The following is a 23113-nucleotide window of genomic DNA, read 5'->3' as shown; positions in this document are numbered from 1 at the left end:
TTTGTTGTACCAAAAGGCTAAACAGATTGGGGAAAAAAATGAGCAAATGGGGAAGCAAACATAGTATTGACATATTAAAATTCTGAGATGCTGATCTTATCAAGCCAATTAGGGAAGGGGAAGTGGATTCTTAGGAAATCAGACTTAGGAATACATTGTTTAAAAAAGAAAAAGAAAACAATAAAAAACTTTCACTTCAGTTTATTGAAGAACTTATTTTCAATGGAACATTTAATTTATATACATATATATAATTTAAATGTTATATATCCTATCTGATAAAAGAGAAACATGGTAATTAGCCGTACATACACTACCCTTCCCATTGGCTAATCAGCAAGATATGCAAATTAACTGCCAGCCAAGATGGCGGCCGGCAGCCAGGCAGCTTGAAGCTAACATGAGGCTTGCTTGCTTCAGTGACGGAGGACTCCAACGTTCCCTGCCTGCCTTGCTGGCCTCTGAGTTTGCAGTTTGAAACATTGTTACAAATATAGAAGCTAAACAAAACCCCAGAAACCTGCTTTCATCCAGCCAGGATCTCAGAGCTGGAGTTGACACAGTGTTTTGATTATAGAACCCAAACAAACCAGATACCTGCTTTCAACAGTCTCAGAGCTAAAGCTGGCCCAGAATAAAAAGGAAAAAGAAAAAAGAAAAAAAGGGGCGGTTGGGAGCTTCAGTCACCCCCAGCCTGAAAACAGCCCTCAGCCCCTCACCCAGACTGGCCAGGCACCCCAGTGGGGACCCTCACCCTGATCCAGGAAACCCTTCAGGGCAAACCAGCCTGCCCCCACCCATGCACCAGGCCTCTATTCTATATAGTAAAAGGGTAATATGCCTCCCAGCACCGGGATCAGCAGAGCCGAGAGGCCTCCCGGCACCGGGATCAGCGTGACAGGGGGCAGCGCCCAAACCCCCTGATGATCCTGCTGCTCTGTGTGTGACAGGGGGCGGTGCAACAACCTCCCTATCTGCCCTGCTCTGTTCGTGACAGGGGAAGGCGCCCCAACCCCCTGATCAGCCCTGCTCTGTGCCTGATAGGGGGGAGCTCCCCAACCCCCTGATTGCCCTGCGGCTCTGTGTGTGACAGGGTGCGGCACCCCAACCCCCTGATTGGCCCTGCTCTGTGTGATGGGGTAGAGCCATAACATCCCCATCGACCCTGCCCTGAGTGTGACAGTGGCGGCACACCAACCCACTGATTGGCCCTGCTCTGTGGGTGATAGAGGGCGGCGCCCCAACCCCCCCACCCGCCCACGGGCCCTGCTCTGTGTGTGACAGGGGGTGGTGCCCCAACTCCCCTATCAGCCCTACTCTGTGAATGGCAGGGGGGAGCTCCTCAACCCCCTGATCGACCCTGCTCTGTGCGTGACAGGGTACAGAGCCCCAATCCCCCTGATGGGCCCTGCTCTGTGTGTGACAGGGGGCAGCTCCCCAACCCCCTCATTGGCCCTGCTCTGTGCGTGACAGGGGGTGACGTCACAACATCCCCATCAACCCTGCCTTGAGTGTGACAGGGGGCGGTGCCCCAACCCCCCAATCGGCCCTACCCTGAGCATGACTGAGAGTGGCATTGCAACCTCCTGATCCGCTCTGCTCTGTGCATAACAGGGGGCGGTGCCCTAATCCCCCAATCGGCCCTGCTCTGAGCCCGACCAGGGGCTGCACCTAGGGATTGGGCCTGCCCTCTGCCACCCGGGAGCAGGCCTAAGCCAGCAGGTCGTTATCTCCCGAGTCGTCCCAGACTGCGAGAGGGCACAGGCCGGGCTGAGGGACCCCTCCCTCCCCTCGAGTGCACAAATTTTTGTGCACCGGGCCTCTAGTATATATATATATATATATATATATATATATATATACACATATATATATATATATGTATGTATGTGTATGTGTATGTGTATGTGTATGTATATGTATGTATATGTATGTATATGTATATGTATATGTATATGTATATGTATATGTATATGTATATAGACATACATTCATGTGTATATAAACACACATACATACAGATACACAAATATATATGCATATATGTGATCTCATTTCACTCTCACAATAACTTTGTGAGACAGGTAGTATCATTTTACAGATGATGAAACTGAGGTATAAAGTGATAAGTGGAGTGTTCAGATGAATGGCAGTGAGAGAGGCCCTGGCCTCTCCTCCTGAAATTTCAACAAGTTCATCAACTATAATTCAGCAAAAATTCCTTGCTCAACACAGAGGCATGCCTGAAAGGCTCTGGCACTGAAACATCTACAGATGGGCAACCATGAACAAATGGAGAGACAAAGAGAGAGGAAAGCACAGATGGTCAACAGACACAGCCCTGCAGCTGGAAGCTTGAGGCTTGGACTGGAAAGGGGAGGAAGCCAGTAGTAGAAGGTACTTTTTCAGCTGGGAGGACAGAAAGCTGCAGGGAGTAGTCCAGCAGGGTGAGCAGTGAGCTGAGCAAACAGTGACTGAGCCAGCAGAGGCCTGATAGAGCACAGGGTTCTGTCCTGCAGCTCTCTACTGTCAGTTGGGGCACTGGTGTTTCAGACAAAAAAACATAACCACAGAGCCCTGCAACCAGTTGGACTCCCAAAATTCGACTCCCCTTGGCCTTGGAGTTGGGTTGAGGAGCATATTACCTGTAACCAAGAGCTATTGCAGTAAAACCGGTTTCCCTCTGTGACTGATCCCCCAGTTGGGTGCTTGGGCAGACTCCACAGAATTCAGGGGACACCATTACCATGAGGGCAAAACAAACTGCACCCCCAAGAATCAAGGCTGTACTTATGGGAGCACTGAAGGTAAAGACTGGGAGATCACAGAGGTAAAACATTCTATAATTCAGTGTCATCTACTATAAAATAGTAGAAAGACCTTTTCAGAGGAAGCTGCTTTGAGTCACTAATATACAAATATAAATGCCTAGGCAAAGGAGAATAGCAAATACCATGAATAACCACAGTAGTGAGAATGATCCAAAAGAAAATGAAAAATCCCCAGAAAATAGGCAGGAACGCATGGAAATATATGATATAAATGACAGAGATTTCAAGATTGCAGTTCTGAAAATACTCAATGAGATGTGAGAAAACATACACAGGCAACTCAATGCACTCAGAAAACAAATCAATGAACAAAATAAGTATTTTACCAAAGAGACTGAAACTTTTAAAAAGAACCAATATGAAAATCTGGAAATGAAGCATGCAATTAAGGAGATTAACAGTAAACTATTGAGCATAGAAAACAGAGCGAACCAGATAGAGGAAAGAATTAGTGATATCAATGATAGGAATCCAGAAATGATGCAGAGGGAAGAGAGAGACCTCAGCATAGATAAAATGAATGCGCCCTATGAGAACTATCTGACTCCATCAGAAAAAGCTATATTAGAATAATAGTTATTCCAGAAGAGCAAGAGAGGGAATAAGGAAAAGAGCCCATTTAAACAAATAGTGAAGGAGAATGTCCCAAACCTATAGGAAGAACTAGATCCATGAATTCAAGAAGGAAACAGAACACCTAGTCACCTCAATCCAAAGAGGCCCTGTCCAAGGCACTTGGTATTAAAAATGTCAAAAACTAATGACAGAGAAAAAATTCTCAAAGCAGCCAGGGAAAAGAAGAATGTGACCTACAAAGGAAAACCCATCAGAATTTCAACTGACCTCTCAGAAGAAACTCTACAAGCCAAAAGAGAGTGGAACCAAATATTCAAACATCTGAAAGACATTACCAGCATGAATAATATATCCAGTAAAATTATCCTTTAAAGATGGAGGAGAATAAAGATATCCCCAGACATACAGAAGCTGAGGAATTTTATCACCAAAAAAACTTCCATTGCAGGAAATGCTCACAGGTGTCATTCTACCTAAAACAAAGATAATAGCCCTAACCAGTTTGTCTCAGTGGATAGAGCATTGGCCTGAGGACTGAAAGGTCCCAGGTTCAATTCTGGTCAGGGGCATGTACCTTGGTTGCAGGCACATCCCCAGTAAGGGGTGTGCAGGAGGCAGCTGATCGATGTTTCTTTCTCATCGATGTATCTAACTCTCTATCCCTATCCCTTCCTTTCTGTAAAAAGTCAATAAAACATACTTTAAAAAATAAAAAAATAAAACAAAGATAATAAAGTCACAGCACTACACAAGTAAGATCAACAAAAACTTACAGCATAAACAGGGATAATTTGTAACAACAAAAACCTAAAAGTGGAGAGTGGAAAGGCCTGAACTGGCAAAGGAGGATGAAGATAAGAAACACTCTAAAGAAAAAAAAAACTATGGTATATGTGCAAGTTTATTTTATATAAACATAATGGTAACCACAATAATCCCCAAACATGGACACATAGCTTTAAAAAAGAGGAAAGAAGTATGGAATACCACCAGACAAAAACAACAGACAGAAACACAAAGGAAAAGAACCAATGGAGGCACAGATCTACAAGGAAAAAAATAAATAAATAAAATGGCTATAAGAAATCCTCATGCATCAATAATTACCCTTAATTTAAATGGCCTGAATTCACCAATAAAGAGGCACAGCATACCAGAGTGGAAAAGAAAAACCCCCACCTATATGATACATCTAAGCTGCAAAGACAAAAGTAGATTCAAAATAAAAAGGTGGCAAATTATTCTCCAAGCAAATAACATCCACAGAAAAGCAGGTGTAGCCATATTTATACCTGAAAGAATAGATTTCAAGACAATGAAGATAACAAGAAAAAAAGATGGACACTTTATAATGATAAAGGGGACACTACATTAAGAAAACATAACACTACTTTTATATTTCTTTTTTTCTTTTTTTCTTTATTGATTAAGGTACTACATATGTGTCCTTATCCTCCCATTGCCCCCCCACACACACTCATGCCCCACCCCCCTGGTGTCTGTGTCCATTGGTTAGGCTTATATGCATGCACACAAGTCCTTTGGTTGATCTCTCTCCCTTACCCCCAGCCTCCCCTACCTTCCCTCTGAGGTTTGATGGTCTGATCAATGCATCTCTGTCTCTGGATCTGTTTTTGTTCATCAGTTTATGTTGTTCATTATATTTCATAAATGAATGATATCATGTTATATTCATCTTTCTCTGACTGACTTATTTTGCATAGCATAATGCTCTCCAGTTCCATCCATGCTGTTGCAAATTGTAAGAGTTCTTACATTTTTACAGCAGCATAGTATTCCATTGTGTAGATGTACCACTGTTATTTATTTATTTATTTATTTTTAATAAATAGCTTAAAATTCAACGTTTTATTTATTTTTGTATTAAATTATTTATTGTTTAAAATATTACAGTATTATATGTCTTCATTTCCCCCCATTGACCTCTCCCCGGCCACCTCCACCCCCAGCACATACCCAAAACCCCTAGTGTCTGTGTCCATTTGTTGTGCTTATATGCATGCGTGATCTATTAACTTCCCCCCCTCCCCTGCCTTCTGAAGTTTGTTCAATGCTTCTCGGACTCTGGATCTTTTTTTGTTCATCAGTTTATGTTGTTCATTATATTCTACAAATAAGTGAGGTCATGTGATATTTATCTTTCTCTGACTGGCTTATTTCACTTAGCATAATGCTCTCCATGTCCATCCATGCTGTTGTGAATCATAAGAGTTCTCACTTTGTTACAGCAGCATAGTATTCCATTGTGTAGATGTGCCACAGTTTTTTAATCCAGTCATCTGCTGATGGGCACTTAGGCTGTTTCCAAACCTTAGCTATTAAAAATTGTGCTGCTATGAACATAGCGGTGCATATGTCCTTTCTCATGGATATTTCTGATTTCTTGGGATATATTCCTAGAAGTGCGATTACTGGGTTAAATGGAAGTTTCATTTTTTAATTTTTTGAGGAAATCCGTACTGTTTTCCAGAGTGGCTGCACCAGTCTGCATCCCTCCAGCAATGCAAAAGGGTTCCTTTTTCTCCACATCCTCGTCAGCACTTGTCATTTGTCAATTTGTTGATGATAGCCATTCTGACAGGTGTAAAATGGTACCTCATTGTCATTTTGATTTGCATCTCTAGGATGATTAGTGACATTGAACACGTTTTTATATGTCTCTTCACCTTCTATATGTCCTCTTTCAAAAAGTGTCTATTTAGGTCCTTTGTCCATTTTTTGATTGGATTGTTTATCTTCCTTTTGTTAAGTTGTATGAGTTCTCTATAAATTTTGGAGATTAAACCCTTATCTGAGATAGCATTGGTAAATATGTTCTCCCATGCAGTGGGCTTTCTTGTTGTTTTGCTGATGAAGCTGTGAAGAAGCTTTTTATTTTGATGTAGTCCCATTTGTTTATTTTCTCCTTAGTTTCCAGTGCCCTAGGAGCTGTATCGGTAAAGATATTGCTACAACATTTGTCTGATATTTTGCTGCCTATGGATTCTTCTAAGATTAAATGGTTTCCCTTCTTACATTTAATTCCTTTATCCATTTTGAATTTATTTTTGTGTATGGTGTAAGTTGGTGGTCTACTTTCATTTTTTTTTTGGCATGTACCTGTCCAATTTTCCCAACACCATTTATTGAAGAGACTATCTTGACTGTATTGTATGCTCTTGCCTCCTTTGTCAAATATCAATTGAGTGTACTGGTTTGGGGTGACTGCCTGATTCTCTATCCTCTTCAATTGGTCCATGTGTCTGTTCTCGCACCAGTAACCATGCTGTTTTGAGAACAGTGGCTTTGTAGTATAACTGGGTGTCTGTTATTGTGATCCCTCCGACTTTGATCTTTTTTTTTCTTCTCAAGATTTCTGTCCTTATTCAGGGTCATTTTTTATGATATATATATTTTTGGAGTGTCTGTTCTAGGCATTGTTATTTTAATAGGGATTGCATTAAATCTATAGATTGTTCTGGGTGGTATGTACATTTTGATGATGATGATTCTACTAATCCATGAACATGGTATATCCTCCCACTTGTTTATGTCTTCCTCTATCTCTTTTTTCAATGTCCTGTAGTTTTCAGAGTACAGGACTTTTATATCCCTAGTCAACTTTATTCCTAGGTATCTTAATGTTTTTGGTGCAATGGTGAATGGAATTATTTTTTGGTTTCTCTTTCTGTGAGTTCATTTTTGGTGTATAAAAAGGCCATAGATTTCTGGTGTTAATTTTGTATCCTGTTTCCTTGCCAAATTCATTTATTAAATCAATTAGTTTTTTTGGTGGAGACTTTAGGGTTTTCTATGTACAATATCCTGGCATCTGCAAATAATGACTGTTTTATTTCTTTTCCAATTTGGATACATTTTATTTCTTGTCTGATCCCTATGGCTAGCACTTCTAGTACTATGTCAAACAGGAGTGGTGAAAGTGGGCATCCCTGGCTTGGTCCTGTTCTTAGGGGAAATGGTTTTAGTTTTTGCCCACTGAGTATGATGTTGGCTGCAGATTTGTCATAAAAGGCTTTTATTATATTGAGGTATGATCCCTCTACTCCCACTTTGCTGAGAGTTTTTATCAAGAAAGGGTGTTGAATTTTGTCAAATGCTTTTTCTGCATTGATTGATATGATTATGTGATTTTTGTTTCTCAATTTGTTTATGTGATGTATCACATTTATTGATTTTCTCATATTGTACTAGCCTTGTATCCCCGGAATAAATCCCACTTCATCATGGTGTACTAGTATGATCTTTCTAATGTAATGCTGGATCTAATTTGCTAGAATTTGTTGAGATTTTTAGCCACCATATTCATCAGGAATATTAGCCTATAATTCTCTTTCTTTGTAGTGTCTTTATCTGGTTTTAGGATTAGCGCAATGGTGGTTTCATAGAAAGAGCTTGGAAGTGTTCCTTCCTCTTGAATTTTTTAGACTTGTCTGAGGAGGATAGGTTTTAGTTCTTTGAATGTTTGGTAAAACTCCCTTATGAAGCCATAGGACCAGACCTTTGGTTTGCTGGAAGTTTTTGATCACTGCTTCAATTACCTCCATAGTTATTGGCTTATTCAGATTTTTTTATTTTTCCGGATTTAGTTTTGGAAGATTGTATTTTTTGTGTAAATATGTTCATTTTGTCTAGGTTGTCCAGTTTGTTGGACTAGAGTTTTTCATAGCATTATTTCACAATCCATTGTGTTTCTGTGGGGTCAGTTGTTACTTCCCCTCTTTCATATCTGATTTTGTTTGCTTGGGTCCTCTCTCTTTACTTCTTGGTGATCCTGACTAGAGGTACATCAATCTTGTTTATTCTTTCAAGAACCAGCTCTTGGTTTTATTGACCTTTTGTACTGTTTTTTTTGGTCTCCATGTCATTTATTTCCACTCTGATCTTTATTATTTCCTTCCTTCTGCTTACTCTGGACTTTTCTTGTTGCTCTCTTTCTAATTCTTTAAATTATAGGGTTAGATAGTTTATTTACAGTTTTTCTGTTGTTTGTTTGTTTGTTTTTTTAGGTAGGCCTGTAGTGCTATGAACTTATCTCTCAGGACTGCTTTCACTGTGTCCCATAGATTTTGCATTGTTATGTTTTCATTGTCATTTTTTTTCCAGGCTGTTTTTATTTCTTCTTTAACTCTTCAGTAACCCAATCATTGTTTAATAGCATGCTATTTAGCTTCCAAGTATTTGATTTTTTAATTGTTGTTATTGTAGTTGTTTTCTAATTTTATACCATTTCAGTCTTCGTGAATTTGAAGAAACTTTGCCTGTGTCCCAATATGTGGTCTATCTTTGAAAATGTCTTGTGAGCAATTGCAAAGAATGTCTATTCTGTAGCTTTGGAGTGAAATATTCTGAAGATGTCAATTAGTTCCATCTGACCTAGTGAGTCATTTAGGATTGCTGTTTCTTTGTTGATTTTTTGCCTAGGAGATTTATCCAGTGATGTCAATGGGGTATTATAGAGCCTTATTATGATTGTATTGCTGTCTATCTCTCCCTTGATATCTTCCAGAAGTTTTTTTTTCTTTGTTTGTTTTTTGTTTTGTTTTGTTTTGTTTTATGTATTTGGTTGCTCCTGTGTTGGGTGCATATATGTTTACCAGAGTTATATCCTGTTGTATCAATCCCTTTAGTATTATGAAGTGGCCTTACTTATCTCTAGTTATGGCCTTCACTTTGAGGCCTATTTTGTCAGATATAAGTATTGCTCTCACAGTTTTTTATTAATTTCCAGCCTTTCACTTTTTGTCTCTGTGAGTCCTGTGTTCTGAGGTGGGTCTCTTGTAGACAGCAGATATATGGATCATGGTTTCTTATCAATTCAGCCACCCAATGTCTTTTGATTGGAGCATTTAATCCATTTATGTTTAAGGTTATTATTGATAAGTACTTGTTTGTAGCATTTTTATTCTTTATGTCTGTGTTCTTTTTTTCCCTTTCAATTTCTTCTTTTTACCACAGTCCCTTTAGCATTTCTCGCATCACTGGCTTGGTAGTTTTACACTCCCTTAGTCTGTTTTTGTCTGCGAAGCTCCTGATTTCCCCTTCAGTTTTGAATGATAGCCTTACTGGATAGAGTATCCTTGGATTCAGTCCCTTGCTTTGCATCACTTTTTATATCTCATTCTATTCCCTCTGGTCTGATGTGTTTCTGTTGAGAAGTCATTTGATAATCTAATGGGTGATACCTTGTAGGTAACGTTCTGTCTCTCTCTTGAAGCCCTTAAGATTCTCTCTTTTTCATTAATGTTTGTCATTGTAATTGCAATGTGTCTTGGTGTGGATCTTTTAGGGTTCATCTTGTTTGGGACTCTGTGCTTGTGTGACTTTTTCTTCCCCAAATCCAAGAAGGTTTCTGTCATTATTTCTTCAAATAGAATTTCTAATCCTTTCTCCTCTTCTTGTCCTTCTGGCACACCTATTATATGGATGTTGCTTCATTTCATGTTGTCCCAAAGCTCCCTTAAGCTCTCCTCCTGCTTTCTAATATTTTTTCTCCAATTGCTGTTCTGATTGGGTATTTTTTATAACCCTCTTCTAACTCATTGATTTGGTCCTCTGCTTCTTCTAGTCTAGTGTTGAAACCCTCCATTGTGTTCCTTATTGTAGCTATATCATTCTTCATTTCCTCTTGATTCTTACATATGTTGTTGATTTTCTCATACAGCTGTTTTAGGAACTGTATGACTCTTAACTCTGAATTCTTTCTCTGACATATTGATTGCCTCCACTTTATTTAGTTCCTTTTCTGGCAATTCCTCCTTTACTTTTTTTTTGCTTTGTACCCCATTTTTGGTGTCTATTTATGGCCCTGGGCTTTCTGCTTGGGGTAAGAGGGGTTGAAGCCCTTAGCAGTCCAATGGTTAGGGATTTGCTAGCCCGGGGGCTGGGTCTGCCTTGAGTTTCACACCTTTATTGTCTCTGCTCTGAGTTGTACCCCCTTCTCCCATGGTTCTGGTCCCTCAGTTGTCCATTTCTCAGGGTTGGTGAGGGCATGTGCCCAGTTCCTCTGGTGTATGACTCCCTGTGAGTCCCCAGGCCCCTCTGGCATGCAGTTCACTGTGTGGCCCCAGCACCCAAGGCAGGATGGTGCCCTAGGTCCTTCTGGCAGTGCACTTGCAGTGTGGTCCTGTGACCTGTGGCTAGGCACACCAGGTTGCACCAGCAGCTCTGACCTGGGCTGGGGATAGGGTGTGTGCTGGTTGACTGCCCTGTCTGTGCTGGGAGCTGGGCACGCACTAGCCAGAAGCTCTGTTTGGGCTGGGTCCAGAGTGCACACCGGGCAATTCTGTCTCTGCTGGGGATGCAGTTCCCACCAGGCTGCAGCTGCCTGTGCCAGGGCAGGGCGAATGCCAGACGAGGGCTCTGTCTGGTTCAGGGTGTAGTGCACACTTGGTTGTGGCTCTGTACTGGGACCAGGGATGGAGCAGGGTGGGGGATACCCCTGGCTTACACTCACAGTGCAGGGTCCTGAAGCGCTGGGTTTGGGTTCCAGTGAGGAGGCAAAGCTCAGGAAGTCTGTCTGACATGCACTTACTGTAGATATCTAGGACCCCAGTTGCGGTACTGTGCTGCTCACTGCCGGGGCATGGTAGTGGTTACACACGGGTTATGGCTGGCAAGCAGCTCCCTGCATAGGTCCCAATGTGATGTCTGAGGTCAGTCTGGATATTGGTGTGGCAGTACTCCTGGCCTCTGTTGCTCCCCTCTACAAGATGGCATGGGTTCCAAGCCAAAGTCAAGCCACCCTGGGAGTGCCTACAGTGGCAGTGGGGGCTCCCTGTCTAGGAGAGCCCTATCTGCCAGTCCCCAGGACTCCTGTGAGATCTAACTGCCCCTTACTCACACACACACACCACACATGTCCACACATGCCCCTTTCACTCTTTTACTCTATCACACTATCTTCCTCCCTGCTGTCCTGTCGGTGGCCATGTACAAATAGATGTCACTCCATATGTCTTAAATGGAACACATTCCCTACCTCTCCTCCTCAGTTGACAGATCTGCTTCTGATCTCTGATTTCCCTCTCTTCCTCTAGCCTCATATCCACTTAAATTTCTGGTTTCATTTCCCTTTAGACACCTCCCCAATTCCCAACATTGCTATTTAAATTCTGTCCTATCAATTTATTTCCAGAATGACTGCAGTGGCCTCATGGAGTCTCCCAGACCTTTGAGCCATCCTCTCTTCCACTGCATCAGTTTCTAAAATTCAAGTAAAAATCAAATCATGGTCTTGCTAAAAATTCTTTTTCACACCTCTGCCAATACCTACACAAAAATATGTCTTCTGACCACATCTGAGTTATCAACATCTTCTTCAACCCTTTCCTATTCTAGCATTTATTTATATTGAACTAGCAACTGTTCCTTAAATATACCTTCATGCCTTTGTGCCTTAATTCACATTGTGTCATCAGGTGGTATGCCCTCCCAGCTCTTCATATTCTCACAAGACCCTTCAGATTCCAGTTTATAAGTCCTTTTCTCTTGGAAGCTTTCTCTTACCTCACTAATGAGATTTAACCCCTTCTTCCTCTGGGTTGTCATAACACAAAATTATTTATTATAAATGATATAGATGCTTGCCTCCCAACTTGAAATCAAGAGCTATGGTATAAATTGTCTTTGTATCTTTGAGAACCAATATATGACTGAAATACAATAGACATTTAGGAAATATTTCTTTAATAACATGAAGCATTAACAGTAAAGAGTTTATAAAAGTAGTTGGGGTAGGCTGCTGCCCCCATAAAGACAGTGGTTCAAAATAATGGTTCAACCAAACCAGCAATGCAAGAAGTGCTAAAGGGTCTGCTGTAAATAGAAAAAAACAGGAAACAAAGAAGGAACGCAGCGGTAAAGAACAAAAATGGCGACTAACAAGTTTCTATCAATAATAACTTTAAATGTAAATGGATTAAATTCCCCAGTCAGAAGGCATAGGGTAAATGAGTGGATAAGAAAACATGACCCATATATCTGCTGTCTACAGGAAACCCACCTCAGAAAAAAAGACGCACACAGACTGATGGTGAAGGGATGGAAAAAGGTTTTTCAGGCCAATGGAAGTGAAAAAAAAGCCGGGGTAGCAATACTTATATCTGACAAATTAGATCTCAAAGTGAAGGACATAAAAAGAGATCAAGAAGGCCACTTCATAATACTAAAGGGAGCAGTCCAACAAGAAGAAATAACTCTGGTAAATATATATGCACCCAATATAGGAGCACCCAAATATGTAAGAAATCTTCTGGAGAAGATCAAGGGAGAGATTGACAGCAATACAATCATAGTAGGGGACCTTAACACCCCATTATCTCCACTGGACAAATTTTCTAAACAGAAACTCAGCAAAGAAACATCAATCCTAAATGACTCACTAGATCAGATGGAATTAATTGACATCTTCAGAACATTTCACCCCAAAGCCACAGAATATACATTCTCCTCAGGTGCACATTTGTCATCTTCAAAGATAGACCATATATTGGGTCACAGACAAAGTCTCTTCAAATTCAAGAAAATTGAAATCATATCAAGTATCTTCTCAGACCACAAAGGCATAAAACTGGAAATCAACTACAACAAAAACAATCCAAAAAAATCAAACACATGGAGACTAAATAGCATGCTATTAAACAACGACTGGGTCACCAGTGAGATCAAAGAAGAAATAAAAAACATCATGGCAACAAATGACAATGAAAACACAACAATCCAAAACCTATGGGACACAGCAAAAGCAGTCTTGAGAGGGAAGTTCATAGCTCTACAAGCCTACTGCAAGAAACAAGAAACAATGAGAATAAATGACCTAACTCTACAACTTGAAGAATTAGAAAGAGAGCAACAAAAAAAGCCCACTGTAAGCAGAAGGAAGGAAATAACAAAGATCAGAGCGGAGATAAACGACATAGAGACCAAAAAAACAATACAAAAGATCAACAAAACCAAGAGCTGGTTCTTTGAAAGGATAAACAAGATTGATACACCTCTAGCCAGGCTCACCAAGAAACAAAGAGAGAGGACCCAAATAAACAAAATCAGAAATGAAAGAGGAGAAATAACAACAGACCCCATAGAAATACAAAGGATTGTTAGAAAATACTATGAACAACTCTACTCCAACACACTAGACAACCTGGAGGAAATGGACATATTCCTAGATAAATACAACCTTCCAAAACTTAACCAGGAAGAATCTAAAAATCTCAATAGGCCAATAACTATGGAGGAAATCGAAGCAGTAATCAAAAAGCTTCCAGCAAACAAAAGCCCGGGGCCAGATGGCTTCACAGGGGAGTTTTACCAAACATTCAAGGAAGAACTAAAACCTATCCTCCTCAGACTATGTCAAAAGATCCAAGAGGAAGGAGCACTTCCCAGCTCATTCTATGAAGCCAACATCACCCTAATCCCAAAACCAGATAAAGACAATACAATGAAAGAGAATTATAGGCCAATATCCCTCATGAACATAGATGCCAAAATCCTCAACAAAATCCTAGCAAATCGGATCCAGCAGTACATAAAAAAGATCATACACCATGACCAAGTAGGATTTATCCCAGGGATGCAAGGGTGGTACAATATCCGCAAATCAATAAACGTGATACATCACATAAACAAATTGAGAGAAAAAACCCACATAGTCATATCAATTGATGCGGAAAAAGCATTTGACAAAATCCAACACCCTTTCTTGATAAAAACTCTCAGCAAGATAGGAATTGAGGGATCATACCTCAACATAATAAAAGCCATATATGACAAACCCACAGCCAACATCATAATCAATGGGCAAAAACTAAAACCATTCCCCCTAAAAACAGGAACAAGACAGGGATGCCCCCTCTCACCACTCCTGTTCAACATAGTACTGGAAGTACTAGCCATTGCGATCAGACACGAAGAAGAAATAAAAGGCATCCAGATTGGAAAAGAAGAAGTAAAACTGTCCTTATTTGCAGATGACATGATACTGTACATACAGAACCCTAAAGACTCCATCAAAAAATTATTAGACTTAATAAATGAATTCGGCAATGTAGCAGGATACAAAATTAATGCTAAGAAATCCATGGCATTTCTTTACCCCAATAGTGAACTTACAGAAAGTGAAACTACAGAAGCAATCCCATTTACCATTGCACCAAAAAAATTAAAATACCTAGGAATAAACTTAACTAAGGAGATAAAAGACTTATACGCTGAAAACTACAGGACACTGAAAAAAGAGATAGAGGAAGACATAAACAGATGGAAGAATATACCGTGTTCATGGATTGGTAGAATCAACATCATCAAAATGTCCATACTACCCAAAGCAATTTATAGATTCAATGCAATCCCCATTAAATTACCAATGGCATATTTCACAAATCTAGAACGAACGTTCCAAAAATTCATCTGGAATAAAAAAAGACCCCGAAAAGCTGCAGCAATCCTGAGAAAGAACAAAGTAGGTGGGATCTCAATACCAGATATCAAACTGTATTACAAAGCCACTGTTTTTAAAACAGCTTGGTACTGGCACAAGAACAGACATATAGATCAATGGAATAGAATAGAGACCCCCAGAAATCGACCCAAACCACTATGCCCAATTAATATTCGACAAAGGAGGCAAGAGCATAAAATGGAGAGTCAAGACAGTCTTTTCAATAAATGGTGTTGGGAAAATTGGACAGATACATGCAAAAGGATGAAACTAGATCACCAACTCACACCATACACAAAAATAAACTCAAAATGGATAACAGACTTAAACGTAAGACGGGAAACCATAAAAATACTAGAGGAATCCACAGGCAGCGAAATCGCAAACATATGCCGAAGAAATTTCTTCTCTGATAATGCTCCTAGGGCAATGGAAACTAAAGAGAAAATAAACAAATGGGACTACATCAAAATAAAAAGCTTTTGCACAGCAAAGGAAACCATCAAAAAAACAACAAGAAGACCCACTACATGGGAGAACATATTTACCAATGATACCACCGATAAGGGTTTAATTTCCAACATTTACAGGGATCTCATGAAACTTAACAAAAGGAAGATAAACAATCCAATAAAATAAATGGGCAACGGACCTAGATAGACACTTTTCGAAAGAGGACATACAGAAGGCCGAAAGACATATGAAAACCTGCTCAAAGTCACTAATTATACGAGAGATGCAAATCAAAATGACAATGCGTTATCATCTCACACCTGTCAGAATGGCTATCATCAACAAATCAACAAACAACAAGTGTTGGAGAGGATGTGGAGAAAAAGGAACCCTTCTGCACTGCTGGTGGGAATGCAGACTGGTGCAGCCACTGTGGAGAACAGTATGGAGCTACCTCAGAAGACTAAAAATGGAACTCCCATTTGACCCAGTGATCCCACTACTAGGAATATATCCCAAGAAACCAGAAACACCAATTAGAAAGGATATATGCACCCCTATGTTCATAGCAGCACAATTCACCATAGCTAAGATTTGGAAACAGCCTAAGTGCCCATCAGCAGATGAGTGGATTAGAAAACTGTGGTACATGTACACAATGGAATACTATGCTGCGGTAAAAAAAAAGGAACTCTTGCCTTTTGCAACAGCATGGATGGACATGGAGAGCATTATGCTAAGTGAAATAAGCCAGTCAGAGAAAGATAAATACCACATGATCTCACTCATTTGTGGATTATAGAGAACAACATAGACTGATGAAAAGGGACAGGCCCAAAGACTGAGAAACAGCGATCAGGCTATCAATCCCCAGAAGGAAAGTAGGGGAGGGCGGGGGTAAGGGGAAGAGATCAACAGAAGGACTTGTATACATGTATATAAGCCAAACCAATGGACATGGACAACGGGGGGATGGGAGCATGAGTTTGTGTGTGGGGGGCACGTTGGGGGTTAATGGGGGGGATGAGGACACATTTGTAATACCTTAACTAATAATAAAAAATAAAAAAAAATAATGGTTCAAGGTTTTGAAGAATATCTTTGGAGATACTCAACTGCTGAGGGTGAGCATTAAGAGGAGTTGATGAGTTCATGAAAAGAGAATGGAAGGAGGATTGAGTTTTATGTTCAGTAAAAAATTCTAAAAACCAAGTCATGAATCATTAGCCCTCTTGACTTTCTTGGTGCATTTTGTTTTCAATCGTTTCCTTGGAACCCCAGAGCAGAAAAAATCCTCCATAAAATGTAAAAGGCTGAAATATCTATACTAAAGGAAAAGACTGAGCTAAAAATCAATATCTAACAATCTGCCTTTGATAGTGTTTGAAAAAGTTAAAGAGTTGACAAATTGAATGAGTTAGCTGATTAAAATTATCTTTGTTTCTCCAACTTTGATTCTTGTGCTATCTGCATATGTTGTATAAAATATTTTTATGTAAAAAAAGTAGTGTTTGAGTGTTTTAAATACAAAGGCTTCAGGATTTTCAGAGTCATATACAAGTACATTTAAGCCTGGAGAAGTTGGGATGGTGCTTCAATCATGGTAGAAGTTCATTAGCTACGGCACCCAGCTTTTTCCTCTGTAAATGTTCACCCTTGCATCTCCAGCACCCAGCATTGCTAGTCCATGGTGGGTTGTCAATGCATATTGAATGAGTGAATGGTTGTTGCCAGGAGCGTTTCTACCTTGAACTGTAAGCTTCTGGAAGGCAAGAAAGTCCATAATCTCATGCTTGAATTGATAGAAATAAAGCTCAGTTATGTTTGCCATGGCTTCTACAGAGAAAGATTCTAAATAGAGGGTGTCATTCTATGAGAAAAAGTTGGCCATCTATCTACGTGGGATAAAAACTCTAAAACAAACAAACAAAAAACCCAAAGTTATTCTATGTGATCCAAAAAGAGGTCAAAATTCTGAAATCTGTATGTTTTAAGGAGGACTGCAGCAATGAAAATTCAAGATAGTTAAGTGTGGTTTTCTTATACTTTTAATATTAAGAACAGAGTATAAAGCAAACTAAACTTTATCTGTTCTTATTTAAATTAAATTAGTGCATATTACACTCTTACTTTAGAGATATTGAATTATAAGTTGCTTGTACAAATAAAATAATTTGTTTAAAAGAATTTCACTTTTAAATTACACATTTTATGAGACATCTATGTTCCAAAGAAAAAAACACATAAATAAAGATTCAACCCATATTAAACACTTTATGATGTTCTTATATATTCTTATTTCTCTTAAGAAGCAACTAAAACAACTTTCCCCTTTCTTAGTGATACCACATTCAATGTCTGGGGGCTTATTATTCTTGTGTGTTATTAGGCTTCTGGCTTTTCTTTCTTTCTTCTTTTTTTCTTGTGCTAATTGCCTACTTTACACTCTCTCTCCTATGGAGACTAATAATAATTCAACAGGTATGTGAATTATGTAATCTATCAATTATTTAGAGGGTTGACTTGTATGTTACTTGAGAGTAGAGGCTGTATCTTTCATCTCTGCATTGTTAGCGTCTAACACTAGCAAGCCTGTGCTTGATATTTCTGAATGTGGAAATGAACTCCTTACATTAATAAATCACCTTTATCCCTGGCTGGTGTGGCTCATTTTGCTGGGCATCTTACTGGGCAACGAAAAGCAGCTGGTTGGATTCCTGGTTTGGGGCTTGATCCTCAGTAGGGGGTGTGAGGGAGGCAGCAGATCAATGTATTGCTCTCACAATGATGTTTCTCTCTCTCCCCTTCTTCTCTCTCTAAAAAATCAGCCAAAATAATAATAATAAAATAAAAAAGGTGAAAACTTAAAAAATATCCTTAAACAAAATAATAAAATAAAATAAAACACCTCTAACTGCTTTTAGTCCCAAGAAGAGGAATAGATATGGGACAAAGATAAAATTTATAGGAGATTCTCATTCTTATTCTAATATTGACTTACAAAGGTAACTTTCTGTCAACCATTGACATAAATCATGAAGTTGGGGTGAATCATTTTACTTCCTGAAATGCTGATGTCCAGGACTAATACTTAGGCTTCCGTTGCAAAGTGTTATGATGCTATAAATTGCAATCTTAAACCAGGTACTGTATTACTTATTTCCTGAGGATCAAAACTTTAATAAGCAGAGGTGAAGAAAAGCTATTAAACATTGCCAGCCTGCTGTGTCTGGAACACTGGAAGCCCCAGGTCCCAGCCCTGAGCTGCCATTACCAACTCTGTAACTCTGGACCAACCAGTTTCCCCAGCCCTGCCTCTGTTTCCTCCTTATTATACAATAAATAATAAATAATTGTGTCATGTTGTTTGTTGTTGGGAGATCATTGGGAGAATCAAAAAAGATCAAAGATAACAATGCATACAAACTATGATGTTTCATTGGTAACAATATTATCATGAACAGTAGCATGGCATGAAAATTGAAGCAAATTTTAACTTTATACTATGCTCTAATCTTAGTATAATGTAGAAAGATGATACTAGAAGTAGAAATTGAAAAACAGAAGTAGAAATTATTTTAAACTTTAAGTTAATAGATTAGGAGGAAAACCAAAAGATTTGTTGTTGTTAAAAAGTCAGGTTCCATAGTGGTGATTAAGGTTTGGGGCAACATCAATGATTAAAATGTAACTGGTATAAAAGTAAAATTATTCACATTCCAGTGTTTATGACTTATGAAAAACACTTGTTATAAGAGCCATACCTGAGTGCAGATAGGAGTCCTAGACTAGCTCAGTGGAGGGCCGAGGCAGGGGCTCCCCCTGGCATCAAGCAGCTACACTGGCCCAGAAAAGCATCAATAAGACCGTCAAACCTCAGAGGGAAGGTAGGAGAGGGTGGGGGCAAGGGGGAAAGATCAACCAAAGGATTTATATGCAAGCATATAGGCCTAACCAATGGACACAGACAACAGGGGGGTGAGGGCATGCGTGGGGGGGATAGGGGATAACGTGGGGATAAGAACACTTATGTAATAACTTAACCAATAAAAAAAATAAAATAAATAAATGTAAATAACACTGGATTCCTAAACCCTGGGCTTAAGTCCCAAGGAAAGAAAGTGATCTTGGGGTCACTGGCACAATCCATGTATTTGTGACCGGAAACTGCTGTTCTATAAACCCTCTCTAAATTAGAGCAAGGTAGTAAGATTTGGTAGCAAGTCAGAATTAAGAGGCAGTCAATACATATTATAAGCAGTTATATAACCAGGAAATGATTGGCTGGCATATCTTTTAGAACAAAATGCAAGTGTAAAAATTTATATGCATAAAAAGACTCACATTAAACAAAACATGAACAGTGCCATTGGATTAATTTTGATCTAGCAGTTAAAGAAACCTTGAATGAAGTGTTAATTTTTCAAGAACACATTGATTTTAGAATGAATTTGGATTTCATTTCTTTATGGAGATGATTACCTGGCATGGCCCTACCACAAATTTCAAGTTAATGCTGATCAAATCAACTAGGTTAGTTAAGTTCAACCCTAGTTGAAAAGATGGTTTTGAGAAAACAATAGAAAACATAAATGCTTGTTTGAAGCAATCGAAGGTAATGTAACTTATCATTTTAAACTTATAAAAGCAATAATAGTACCAAATGTTGGCAATAACAAATACAAATACATTTAATACATTTGCTTATCTGCTTTTTTGAGTTTCTGAAATTACTTTGGTAAATGATACATTCATCTATATTTATAAGATTATAATTAAATGTATCATATTTATGAGATTTATATAATCTTAGAGATGCTGAACAGTGACCAGTTAATTTCAAAGTGAAATAATTTTCTGTATTCATTTTTAATGAATTCATTTTTAATCTTTTAAAGATTAGATTCATGATTCTTTTTATTTTAACTCAAATTTTAGATTTTTTTTTAAGTAAAACAGGCTCTCTACTATTCACAAAGTAAAACTTGAGTTGTAAAAATTCTGTCTCCAAGTTTTCCTCCTGTATTCCCTTATTCAATATTGGCTGCCACAGATAGACTGAAAGTGCAGGGTCACTTTTCTTGCATCTGTGGTGGCAACCTTAGCAACAGACAGTAGGTATTTCAGGTCTCAGGATTCCATTCTCCGACATGTGCACAGTAATCTGAGCATCCTCTTACCTTCTTTGATTTATGGGGACAAAATGAAAAAGAGAAAGAGACTTCCACCTAAACCTAGGAACTGCATATAGCTCTTAAAAACAAAACCTGTTCAAAACAATGATAAAAATTAATAGCTATACTGAGTTTCTTGAAATATTTATATTGTAAAAGCAGTAAGAATTTGGCTTAAACACTCATTAGTAGATGTTTCACCCTAACTATACATGATATTTTAAAATTCATGGTATATTCTAAGACAAAAAGGAAAATAAAGGTTCCATAAAATTTGTCAATGTCAGAGTTAGTTTGGATTAGGAACTAATTCTGCTTTTTACTATTGATGTTTTTTAGTAGTATTGATAATGTGTCAGTTAATGTGGAGCTTCTTGCTCCTTCACATCCTTTTGTGATTGTACTAAATAGCCAAGATCTTAGGGGCAACAGGCTGACTGGACCCATGATCTTTTTCTCTCTTATTGCCCCATGGGAGTTCATCCTACAGTTTAGGTTTGCTCAGAGAAAATGAGGAATATTCTTTGATCAAGGCTAAATATCCTCCAAAGAGCACAGTTTTAACCTGTCAGTTGGTTAATGAACAAGCTAAGGTCTCCTAGGGGAGTTTTACATGTAGCAATTCCAGCATTATTGTCATTTTGTGGTTGTCCACATTTCTGTGTGAGGATGGTGTCTCTCTTGAAGGGAGAGACTTTCCCCAGTATCAGTTTTTCAAGGGAGGGATAATCTTCAGACAGAAATTGTCCCTGCTCTGAAGGTTGGCCATTTGCTCATTGTTATCTTGACCAACACTTCAGATTTATACTTCAAGGTATCTACAGGTCTGCAACCCTTGGGTTGTAAGGGTTACAGATGAGCATTGCCACTCAGAAGCAAACAGGGAGGTAGAAAAGAAAGTCATGTCTGTCATGCCAATAAATGAAGATAAGCAAGCTCTATTTTCACCCCAGATTACTCAGAGTCAACTGACTTCCTCTACTTCCCTTTTGTATCTATAACACAGTAGGCATCAGCATCACCTGGAGGGCTTGGAAAACCCAGGTTGCTGGGCTCCAACTCCAAAGTTTTTGATTCAGTGGATCTGGGAAGGGGCTTAAGACTTGCTTTTTCAACAAGTCAGGTGATGATGATACTACTGGTCCAGGGAACCACACTTTGGGAACCACTTCCTTAACAACTGTTTCTCTAACTAAAGGCTTATAGATTATATGATTTGAATAATCTGGAATATTTGCTAAAAGGGGGCAGGGATCAGGATGATAAACTTTACCAAGTTACCAAGTGACATTCATGCTCTAAACATTGAGTCTCACTACCTTAACCTTTAGCAAAGTCTCATTTCAGTGTTCATCCAATCTTGGTGAGCTCTGTCATACTAAGGGAGGAATTCTCAGCCCACTCTTAAACTAGGAGGGTTAAACAAGCTGCATCTCAAGTGCCAGCCATGTTTTGAGACTTATTCCCTGGCTGATTACAATGTAGATCATGCTATGCGAAGGGAACAGTGGTAGAACATTGTTGCTACTCTTCGAGTGTCCAAGAACAGCAAGGTCTTTGGAGAATATCTAGGGAATCAGTAAAGCCCTAAGAAGAAGGTGACTCCTAGAGAACCAAGTTGGGCTTGGTGCTCTAACTATCCAGCTTACTGAGAGCTCCTGCTTCCAAGACTTACTTTGGAGATTTCAGTTTTACTTATTATTAGGAAAAACAGATTATAGCACCTCCATTTTTAAATATGGAGGTTATAACTAGTGGTGCCAGAGGCAGGCCTTGTAGCCCCAGCCTAGAGAACTATTCACATCCCTCTGGGCCCATGCTATTGAGTACAAGAAAGCCTCTGAATAGGCCCTAATGGCCTTTGTTCCTAAGAACCTCACCGTCTTTATGAAATCAGGTGACAATCACTTTCATATATGTATCATTTAATAATTCCCTTCCACAGTTTATATCTTTAATAAATAATTAACAATGAAATAGATCTTACACCTGAGTTTTAAAAAAAGGTCACAAAGACAGAAACAAAAACAACCTAACTTACTCATATCAGTTTTAAGACCAAGGAAAGAAAAGGCAGCACTGACATAGTCATCTTATGAGTACACTTCTTGCTCCAATACCAGTACTAGAACCCAGGAGACAGGACACAGGCCAAGTTACTGCAGCTATCACTGCACCAGGCTTTCATTCCCACTGCCATTAGCTCCACAGCCTCACTGGGGGCCAATGGTAAACTAAAATTTAGCAAATACAAATTGGAAACTCTTCATAAGCCAGTCCCAAGTGGAAGAAATGCTTTAACAGAGACTTATAGAGTTAGTGGCCTTTAGCCTGAAAAATTAATTTTTGTGATAGAAATTATGCAAGTCAGTAGTACACTTCTATTTGTGGGCAAATCTGGGTTTTCTGATTTCACCTAAGTTAGTGTTCCCAAGAAAAATGTTTTGTCTTACAGCCAACATGTTAGACCCAGGAAAATCTGCTCTACCACTCTGACATGTTCTAAAATTATAAACTGGAATTTACACTATCTTAAACCCTCACACTCTGGACTTCACACACCCTCTGCTTGTTATGGGTCATAAACAAGGCACTTTCTTCAAAGTCTCCTTTGTTGC

General features: G+C 39.1%; 1 protein-coding gene across 6 annotated transcripts in view; it reads right to left on the bottom strand.

The window, feature by feature from the left end:
- Nucleotides 1-23113, bottom strand: part of DCLK1 (doublecortin like kinase 1) — a 574006-nt gene that overhangs the window by 111266 nt on the left and 439627 nt on the right. The window lies entirely within an intron of this gene.

This window comes from Myotis daubentonii, chromosome 2 (genome assembly GCF_963259705.1).
Source record: "Myotis daubentonii chromosome 2, mMyoDau2.1, whole genome shotgun sequence".
Taxonomy (NCBI): domain Eukaryota; kingdom Metazoa; phylum Chordata; class Mammalia; order Chiroptera; family Vespertilionidae; genus Myotis; species Myotis daubentonii.
This window is presented reverse-complemented; position numbering and strand designations above follow the sequence as displayed.